The 10,955-nt window shown below is 43.0% G+C and overlaps 1 long non-coding RNA gene across 2 annotated transcripts in view; it reads right to left on the reverse strand.

The window, feature by feature from the left end:
- LOC147097362 (uncharacterized) overlaps window positions 1-10,597 on the reverse strand; it is a 70,504-nt gene extending 59,907 nt beyond the window's left edge. For both annotated transcript variants that reach the window (XR_015074369.1, XR_015074368.1), the window contains exon 1: window positions 10,494-10,597. This is a non-coding gene — a long non-coding RNA (uncharacterized LOC147097362). The remainder of the gene's footprint in view (window positions 1-10,493) is intronic.
- Between the last annotated feature and the right edge of the window lie 358 nt (window positions 10,598-10,955).

Below are 10,955 nucleotides of genomic sequence, written 5' to 3' on the forward strand. Positions count from 1 at the left end.
TACTTTAAAGAAAGGTAAGTTTAATTTTAGCCCCGTTAGAAACTGTAATTAATTTTCTCAAAATTTAAATTGTTTAAAATAGTTATTTTATGTAATTTAGAGTTATTTTAAAAATGTGATTTTTTTTTTTTTTTTTTAATTTATTTGAAGTTTTAGTTATGTTTTGGGGCTGAATTGTATTCATAGATTTGACAGCCCTTCCCGTCAAATCTATGAATACAGATTCCCTGCTACCATTGGCTCTCCATGGCCCACGTGATCCCAGGGAACGCTTCGAACTAACTGCGCCCCTGGGATACGCAAGCACTGCGCGCCGGCAGTTGGAGCAGGCCCAGGATCGGAATCCCACGCGGGTCCTCAGCACAACGGCCGGCGCGCTAGGTAAGTGCAGGTCGGGGGCTTGCACCTGCGGGAAGCCTCCGACCCGAATTTCTGGGCCATTTTTTATATATTGAATTCAAATTCTGAAACTGCCATAGTGGGATTCGAACTCTCATTCTCTGGATTATTAATCCAGTAATTTAACCACTAGACTCTTATAACACAGCCACAAAGAGTAGATATGAAGACGACTAAAATCATATCAAATCCTGAGATAAATGCGCGAATGTCTTGTAGGCAATATGCCCTCTAACATTTTCTTGGGTGCACGGTTTTTCCCCATGCCTGGACAGGAAGCTCCAGAGCGCTTGCAGCTTAGCGGGAACATTGCTTGTAGGTTGCCTGGATTACTGCAAGATCTGCAAAACCTATTCTAAACTATACCAATTGTCCATAAAAATTAAAAATAAATCCACTAAACATGTTTTCTGAACCAGCACTAAATGTTGCAGAAACAGACTGCTTTCTTGAAATAGGAGCAATTGTTACATAAATAATTGAATCAGCAACTTTTACTGTACAATGGTTACACGTCAGAGAGCTTCTGCAGCAAGTACCCCCGTACTACAACTGTCCTTAAAAAGCAGTCAAGTCCCCATTTATATACTGTCAAAAATAATTGTTTTAAATTAAAAGGAAAGCAAAACCTTACAGCATTAAGCTCTTGGAGACAATAGAGAAATTGTATAATTCAACAGAGAATCAAATGGGGAACGTTTCAGGACAAATCAATGTAGGTAAAATATTGGAGTTCCTCACCGCCCGCCTAAAAGCATTTTCTTGAGCAGTCTATACTTAACTGGAGAGTTAATCTCAGGCATTTTGTTGCCATCAAGAATTGAGCTAGTAGGACTACTTGATTGCAAGCTTTTGTGTTGCAACAGACAGACATTAGATTAAAGGGCCAATGATAGGCAAGCATGTAAATTTGATTTCACTTCCGAACTTGAAAATGAGAGCTGTTAAAAAAAAGTGGAAAAGCATCCTTTTACAATCACAAATATACTGCTTTTAAAATTCATACAATGCACAATTTAGACAGATTTTTATTGCATTCCAAGTCCCAGATTACACAATTTCAACAGCAACTACATCGAGGGCCATCACTCTACTCATGGCCGAGCTGTAGAGGTTGGCCCGTCAGCTGACGCAACACCCAAAACCCAAAACCCAAAACGAGCATGCAACAGAAAAACAAATTGTATCTAGAAATGCAGAAATGAGAACAATGCTCAGCCATGGATCTTGGATGCTCATTAAAAAAGGTCAATCGCCAGCAAGATATTTGCATAGTTTGGAAGAAAAATGTGGAACACAATAGATCCTCTTTATAAAGCGCTCGATGCCATGCAAAATATGTCATGGGGCATTCTGTGCAGATCAATCAATAAGTGTGCAATGCACACAAGATTATGCAAGTGCTCTTTGGAAGTTAAATTTTATAGCTGAAGTAGTTCCAATACAACCTGTTGCATTTTCTATACAAAGTCTATGGTCGTGTAGGGACATATTACAGTGTACTGTAGTTAAGTGTGACCTGCAGGCAAGAATAGCTGATCAGTCATACTTGTGAAATCATAAATGAACATGCTTCTGCCTGAAAGAATTTAATCAAGACTAAACAAACCTTACAACTCAAGTAGCAGCAACTTACAACTAAATGTTTCTCCTATGAGTACACAGTACAAACTTCAATGTTTTAGGTTTGCTGAAAAGAAGCGTTCAATTGAAGTTTAAGAAACAGAAAATGCTGGAAACCACCTTCCATTAGTAAAGGTCATGGAGCTGAAACATGAAATCTGTTTCTCACTCCGCAGATGCTGCCTGACAAAGTTCCCTGTAGAGTGGACACACACACACCAGCCCCCCCCCCCCCCCAAAATTTTTCACGCCTGCGTGGTTGTTCCCATTGAAAAGCCAATGAGCGGCCTGCGCGGGACCTCCATTCCGCTGCGTGGCCACACAGCTCAGCGGGAACGTTGCTGCCTGACCTGCTGAGCGTTTCCAGAATGTTGTGTTTTTTGTTATTGTTAAAGTACTCGCTTCTAATGATAGCAAAATAATGCGGATGCTGGAAATCCAAAATAACAGAAGACGCTGGAAAAACTCAGCAGGCCAGGCAATATCCGTGGAGAGAGAAACAGAGTTAACATTTCAAGTCGAAGACCCTTCGTCAGAACTGAGAAAAAAGCAGGACATGAAACAGATTAAAAAGCAAGTTTGGGGGCTGGGAAATGGGGGAGGGGAGGAAAGAACAAAAGGGAAGGTCTGTGGGAGGTGGAGAGACATTAAGAGATATTCAAGGCGAGACGAGATGGTAATAAGACAGGTAAAGAGACAAAGGATGGCTCTAGATGAAGTGTGAAATGCGCTGGCAGAATCAGAGATAGCTGCCATGTGGGAGAGAGAAAATGGAAAAGGCACAAACCAAAAGTGCGGATAAAAAATATATAGAAATATGATGGGGGCCGAGGTTATGATCTGAAATTGTTGAACTCGATATTGAGTCCGGAAGGCTGTAAAGTGCCTATTTCTATATTTACTCAGAAGAAAGCAAATGCTTTTAATGGCTGCTGGTATATGAAAATTAATACAGAAACGAAGGCAAGAGAGAAAAACGTCGAAGACTGTAAACATCTTGTGTTACTGGCGGAGACTTGGTTTAGAATCAAAAACGAAAACATTATTATAATCTGGTGTAATCACCTCAATCTATGTGTGTAGGTGACAGACCACCGATTTCTCCATTTTTACTGGAGGACCAGAGAAAATTGACAAGATTACATCTCATCAACCCAAATTCCGTTTGACAGAGATAATGTACTAAAAGCACCTGACCATGATTACACGCCTATGATCACACTACAAAGGGCAATTTTGTCTATTCTGAAACTTTTTTTTATGGCTCTACTTCTACAGTGCTTCCTTAGAGCAAATAGCCACCTTTGCCTTAAAGTACGCCTACAGTATATAAAAAGATCAATTTAGGTGAACCTTACACCAGATTTCAAATGATTCAGAGCTCAATTGCTATAGAAATATAGAAGTAAACAAGTATTTATATAGCGCCTTTAACATAGTAAAACGTCCCAAGGTGTTTCACAGGAGCATTATAAAACAAAATTTGACACCGAGCCACAATATTAGATCAGGTGACAAAAGCTTTGTCAAAGAGGTAGGTTTTAAGAAACGTCTTAAAAGGAGGAAAGAGAGGTAGCGAGGCGGAGAGGTTTAGAGGGGGATTTCCAGAGCTTAGGGCCTAGGCAACAGAAGGCACGGCCACCAATAGTGGAGCGATTAAAATCGGGAACGCTCAAGAGGCCAGAATTGGAGGAGTGCAGGTTTGTAGGGCTGGAGGTTTCAGAGATAGGGAGGGCGCGAGGCCATGGTGGGGTTTGAAAACAAGGATGAGAATTTTAAAATCGAGGCGTTGATTAACCAGGAGCCAATGTAGGTCAGCGAGCACAGGGGGGTGATGGGTGAACGGGACTCAGTGCGAGTTAGGACACGGGCAGCAGAGTTTAGATGACCTCACATTTACAGAGGGTAGAATGTGAGAGGCCAGCCAGGAGTGCGTTGGAATAGTCAAGTCTCGAGATAACAAAGGCATGGATGAGGGTTTCAGCAGCAGGTGAGCTGAGGCAGGGGCGGAGTCAGCCGATGTTACGGAGGTGGAAATAGGCGGTAAATTCCAGTAATTGTGCATAGATTCAAACTTTATCAATGTTTGAGAGACAAATTCTGGACAAAATAAGTTCAGAGCAGCTTTGTTCAAACATTATTCTACACTATACCTTTTATTTTACAAAAAAGCATTCAGAAATAAACAGACGGATATAGGCAGGGGATAAGTCACACACCAGTTCAAATATAACCCTTTTTTGCTAAGCACATTTTTAAAAGTTCCAAAAAACCATTTCACCATCAGCGCTACCCAAGCATTAAAATGTAACAAGCATTCAGATGTTGGTGAGTGGAACTCTGCAAATCCATGCTTTAGGCTCGTAAGATTTTAACCAGACAACAAAACAGTATAACTCAAATCTGCCAGCTCTACTACACTACAAGAAGCGGGAATGGCAGCATAGTTGTAATGTCACTGGACTAGTAATCCAGGGGCCTGGAGTAATGATCTGGAGACATGTATTCCGAATTCCACGATGGCAGCTGGGGAATTTAAATTCAGTTAATTAAATAAATCTGTAATAAAAAACTAGTATCTGTAATGGTGACCATGAAACTATCGGATCGTCGTAAAAACCCATCTGGTTCACTAATGTCCTTTAGGGAAGGAAATCTGCCGCCCTTACCCGGTCTGGCCGACATGTGACTCCAGGCCCACAGCAATGTGGCTGACTCTCAACTGCCCCTCTGAAATGGCCGAGCAAAAGGCGGCGGCTCACCGCCACCTTCGAGGGCTTTTAGGGATGGGCAATAAATGCTGGCTTCGTCAGTGATGCCCACATCCCTTGAATGAATTTTTTAAAAAGTACCCATTTCAGACTAGTGCCTGTCGTATCCAGAGGTGAATACTCAAGGTAACACTTCTGTTGCTGATGCGGAAACAAATGCACATTCTACAGCACAAATCCAAACTTGGGATTCAGATGGCATTTGAAACAAACACTTAGAACTTTGCTCCCCTCTAGGTCTATAAAACCTTGCGATCTAATTTATTCAACAAGGTTCAAGGTTCATAACTTATTCGCTGCACATTAATTTATGTATTTCAACATTTAGTATTGACGCAGTTAGCACATGGCACATACTTGAATTGCAAATTCGCGAGATTAAAAAAAGTCAATTGAGATTCGAGGCATTTCCTTGATTATTCAAGGAAAAAAAAAAAAATCAGCATTAGCAGCATACAGGTCATGTTTGCGGAAGTCACAGGACAGCCAGATCCAGCAGAGAAGAGCAAGGAGAGATTGAACAGAGGTGTTCAAAATTATGAGGCAGGAAGGCCGATAACCAGAAGAGACAGAGTTAAGATAATTGGCAAAAGAATCAGAGGGGGGATGTTTTATGCAGCGAGCTGTAGAAACATAGAAAAATAGGAGCAGGAGTCGGCCATTCGAGCCTGCTCCGCCATTCAATGAGATCATGGCTGATCCTCTATCTCAATACAGGAAACTCTTTTTTTATCCGGCACCGACGGGACCGGCGTGGTGCCGGTTGATCAAAAAGTCCGGATTACAGGGAGGTATACTTACCAAGGTACGAGAGCCCTGTACACGGCCACAGATCCAGGTGCCCCTGTTGCATGGCAACAGGTGCAGGAACCCCGGTTACACGGCCACAGATCCAGGAACCCCGGTTACACAACCACTAATATGAAGTAAAACTTACCTGAACCTACTCCTGAATTTTGCCGGTTAAGAGAGATTTCCGGTTATTTAGGTGCCGGTAAAAAGAGAGTTTCCTGTACCATATTCCCGCTCTCTCCCCATACCCCTTGATGCCTTGTGTGTCTGGAAATCTATCTATCTCCTTCTTAAATATATTCAGTGACTTGGCCTCCACAGCCTTCTGTGGTAGAGAATTCCTCAGGTTCACCACCCTCAGTGAAGAAATTTCTCCTCATCTCAGTCCTAAATGTGCTACCCCGTATCCTGAGACTGTGACCCCTCGTTATAGGCCCCCCCAGCCAGGGGAAACATCCGCCCTGCATCCAGTCTGTCTAGCCCTAGTGATGGTCTGGAATGCGCTGCCTGAAAAGGTGGTGGAAGCAGATTCAATAGTAACTTTCAAAAGGGAACTGGATATATACATACAAAAGGAACAACATTGCAGGGCTATGGGGAAAGAGCAGGGGGGAGTGGGACAAATTGGAGAGCTCTTTCAAAGAGCCAGCACAGGCACGATGGGCCAAATAGCCTCCTTCTGGGCTGTACTAATCTATGATTCTATGATGAGGTTTCACTCAACTGGGTTAGAAACATAGAAGATAGGAGGAGTAGGCCATTCGGCCCCTCGAGCCTGCTCCGCCATTCAATGCGATCATGGCTGATCATCCAAATTCAGTACCCTGTCCCTGCTTTCTCCCCATACCCCTTGATCCCCTTAGCCTTAAGAAATATATCCAACTCCTTCTTGAATATATTTAATGAATTGGCCTCCACTGCCTTCTGTGGTAGAGAATTCCACAGGTTCACCACTCTCTGGGTGAAGAAATTCCTCCTCATCTCTGTCCTAAATGGCCTACCCCTTATCCTTAGACTGTGACCCCTGTGACTGTTACAAATATGGCCAACTTTAATGCATCTTTAGAGTAATCACCATTACTCAAACAGCAAGCCGTTACAAAAAAATCACGTGAAGTGTTACGAGAATAAAGAACACATTAACGACAAGTAGTAAAACTGAAGCTCGTCAAGCACAGCATTTAAGAGGGAATTAGATTAATATTTTTCTTCTTGCTTAAAGGACACAGGAAAGAGCAGAGAAATGGAATTATACGAGATGGCTCGGATACAGAGTTGACACAAATATGTCAGACAGAATAGTCTCTGCTCTGCTGAAATATATAACTCGGATATGAAATCCCACTGCTAACATTCGCTCCAAGTTGCCAGTTCCAGAGTCAAACAGTACATTTGGTGAATCTTGAATGGAGGAGCCCTGAGACGGATTATTAAAAACAAGCCTCTCAATTAACTTCCCTGCTCAAAGGATCAGGAAGTGAGGCTGTCGAGTAACACAGTTAATGAATGCAGTTTAGTTTCTTTTTACAAAATACATACACTTCCTGCCTATGGCTGCTTTAGAATCAGGCATATACAGCACAAAAGGAGGTCATTCCACTCATCATATCTGGACTGGCTGCTTACCAGAGCAATCAGAAACAAAACAACAGAAAATGCTGGAAAAACTCAGCAGGCCAGGCAACATCCGTGGAGAGAAATTAGAGTCGACGTTTCGGGTCGAAACCCTTTTTCAAAACTGGAAAGGAAATGAAATAGATCGAAGGCAGGGCTGCGATCGAACAAAAGACATTAAGAGGTATTCAAAACCAGACGAGATGGTAATAGGACAGTGGAGACAAAAGACGGCTCAGATTAGGTGTAAAGTGTACTGGCAGGATGGGAGACAGCTGCCATGTGGGAGAGAGAAAAAAAAAAGGGAAAGGGTAGGGGGGGGGGGGGGGGGGGAGAAAAGAGGGGGAAAACCCAAAACAAAGGGGTGGGGAAAAAAAATAAAAATGTAATAGGGGCCGAGGTTATGATCTGAAATTGTTGAACTCGATATTGAGTCCGGAAGGCTGCAAAGTGCCTAATCGGAAGATGAGGTGCTGTTCCTCGAGTTTACGTTGAGCTTCCGTGGAACAATGCAAGAGGCCAAGGACGGTGAGGTCCGAGTGGGAATGGAGCGGTGAATTAAAATGACAGGCAACCGGAAGCTCGGGCTATTGTACAATCAGAAACAAATCCTACTACCGTGCGCTCTCTCACTTCCCTCCATCTTCTGCCGCTTCAAATGTTTATCCAATTTTCCTTAAAAGATACAATGGTCTCCCCGTCTCAACCACTCTGCGTGACCAAACTCTCAACAACTCTCTGAAGAAAACTCTCAACCTCGCTCCTCGCTGAAGATTTTAAACTGAAGGCCTGCTCATCACCGACTCCCTAACCCAAGAAAATAGTCTGGCAGTTTGCCTCTTTGAAACCCTTGATCATTTTAAAAACCGCTTGTCCTTCTCTGCTCCAGGGCAAATAATGTCAGTGCCTCACGTTTAGTCACAAGTTTCCCCATCCCTGGCATCATCCTGTTGCACGCTCACTTTATGGCATGAACGCTCTCCCTATAATGCAACACCCAAGATCTCTCAGTACTCCAACCAATAGTTGACAAATTTATCAGGACCTCTTTATAGTCTACATTACAAGTGATTACACTGCAAAAAGCATTTCATTTTGACTGTAAAGCACTTTAGGACATCCTGAGGTTGTGAAAGGCGCTATATAAATGCAAGTTCTTTCTATGCCCCGATTTCTAAAATGCAGGATGTTGTTGGGTTTATTTTACGGCTGGGTCTACCTCTACTGCACTGAATAAAACAGAAACATTTACAGAGAGAAAAAGAGACCTGCATTTATGCCAGCTTTCGAAACCACCAGTCGTCCCAAAGCGCTTTACCGCCAATGAAGTACTTTTTTATGAAGTGCAGTCACTGTTGTAATTCGGCCCTCTTGAGCATCCCTGATGATAATCGCTCAGCCTTTGGTGGCCGTGCCTTCAGCTGCCTGGGCCCTAAGCTCTGGAACTCCCTGCCTAAACCTCTCCGCCTCTCTTTCCTCCTTTAAGACGCGCCTTAAAACCTACTTCTTTGACCAAGCTTGTGACCACCTGCCCTAATTTATCCTAATGTGGCTCACTGTCAAATTTTGTGTCTTAAAATACTCCTGTGAAGCGCCTTGGGGCGTTTTAGGTGCTATATAAAGAAAAGTTGTTGTGGTAATGTAGGAAATTTAAAATTAAGATTTAACCTCAGAATATAGGAGGAAGCTGACTTTCCAACCTCAGTTGAGATCAAAGCTGATTATTCCTTAAGAAGTTGCATATTAATAAAAAATAGTTAGAAAGAGAAAACACAACAAGGAAATACAAAAAAGTTACAAGATGCAGGAGGAGATTTCTTTTTTTGCACACAGAGATAGGATGAAGGTGCCTGGCCCAGAAACATGTCTTGGTGCAGTGCGGCTGGAGTGGGAGCTGAGAGAGAGGAGGCAGCAGAGACCCAACACCACAAAAAGCTACAAGATGCAGGAAGGCAGATTTTAATTTTAATTTTTTTTTTTTTTTTCTTGCATAGAGAACACTTTACAGCCAATGAATTACATTTTTTGGAGTGTAGTAATGCAGGAAATTTTAAAATTAAATTTTATCATTGTAATGTAGGAAATTAAGTTTTATCCTCAGAGTATATGGGGAGAGGGAAGCTGATATTCCAACCTCACAGTTGAGATAAAAGCTGATCATTCCTTCCTAAGAAATTGCATATTCACTTTAAAAAGTTAGAAAGAGAGAGCACGAGGAAATACAAAAAAGTTACAAGAAGCAGGAGTTAAGATTTAAAATTTTTTTGCACAGAGTGCTTTACAGGCAATGAAATACTTTTTTGAAGTGTAATCGCTGCTGTAATGTAGGAAATTAAGTTTTATCCTCAGGATATAGGGGGGGGGGGGGGGAAGCAGATTTTCCAACCTCACAGTTGAGATAAAAGCTCCTTTATAAGAAATTGCATATTAATTTTAAAATAAATAACTTAAAAAAATATTTTAAAAGTTCAAGAACACAACAAGGAATACTTTTAAGTGTAGTCACTGCTGTAATGTAGGGAAATGTTTTTAAATAAGTTTTATCCTCAGATTATAAGGGGGGGAAGCAGATTTTCCAACCTCACAGTTGAGATAAATTCTCCATTATAAGAAATTGCATAAAAATAAATCAAAAAAGTATTAATTAAAAAAGTTAAAGAGAACACAACAAGGAATACTTTTTTTTTTTAAAGTGTAGTCACTGTTGTAATGTAGAAAAAACTTTTAAAATAAATTTTACCCTCAAAATATAAGGGGGGGGGGGGAGAAAGGGAAAGCAGATTTTCCAACCTCACAGTTGAGATAAAAGCTCATAAGAAATGTAAGAAAGGTTAATTTAAAAGAAATGTAAGAAAGATTAATTTTTTTTAAAGTTAGAGAACACACAACAAGGAAATACAAAAAAAAAGTGACAAGCTGCAAGAGAGATTTTGTTTTGCACACACAGGCACACAGGCTGGTGCCTGGCCCAGAAACATGTCGTGGTGCAGATGCTAGGGGAGCTGAGAGGGGGAGAGAGCGAGGGGGAAGGCCCAGCTACACAGGGGGGACTGGGGAGCACCGCCTCACACACCCCTCTCCACTCCCCGGGGACACTTCCTTATAGCCGAGTCTCTCTCACTTACACACAGCAGGCCTCAGGTAGCCCGGTCTGTGAGGGGAATATTGAGGTGTTTCCTCACCTCCATTCGACGGCCTGAGGCCGCCTCCACCTCCACCACACCACCCTGACTGACTGACTTTACTGAGGGAAGAGCGGACCGTGGTCACAGTCCGCCCGCTACCCGAACTCACCTCCTCCCGCGGCCGCCACTCCAGCCCGACTACCCACCACCTCCACCCGCGGGCTCCGCACAGCCACGCCCGCCCCCACTCCCAGCAACAGCCAATCACCGCCCCGCCACTGGTCAGCTCCGCTTTGATTGACGCTCCCTCCGCCCAATCAGATTGTCCTCTTTCCCCCCCTCCTTTTCCCCCCCTCCAATTCCGTTCCGCCAATCGGCTACCGCCGCCCTCGTTTCCTTCACTCTCATTGGTCCATCCTCCCAACCAATCCAATTGCGGCGCTGCGGCCGCCTCCACCCACCCTCCCTCGATAGGCTGAGCCGGCTCCGACCAATCGCCATTCAGCTCTGGTCGCACCGACCAATCAGCGCAGGATTTTAATTTTAAAAAGGGCAACAGACGAGTGTCAGCGAATCATTCACCAATCAGGGATTTACTTCACAGTCGCAGTTAAAGCAGGAAAACTAGAAA

The sequence above is a fragment of the Somniosus microcephalus genome, chromosome 32 (genome assembly GCF_052327205.1).
Source record: "Somniosus microcephalus isolate GS21.2 chromosome 32, FLI_Smic_1.0, whole genome shotgun sequence".
Taxonomy (NCBI): domain Eukaryota; kingdom Metazoa; phylum Chordata; class Chondrichthyes; order Squaliformes; family Somniosidae; genus Somniosus; species Somniosus microcephalus.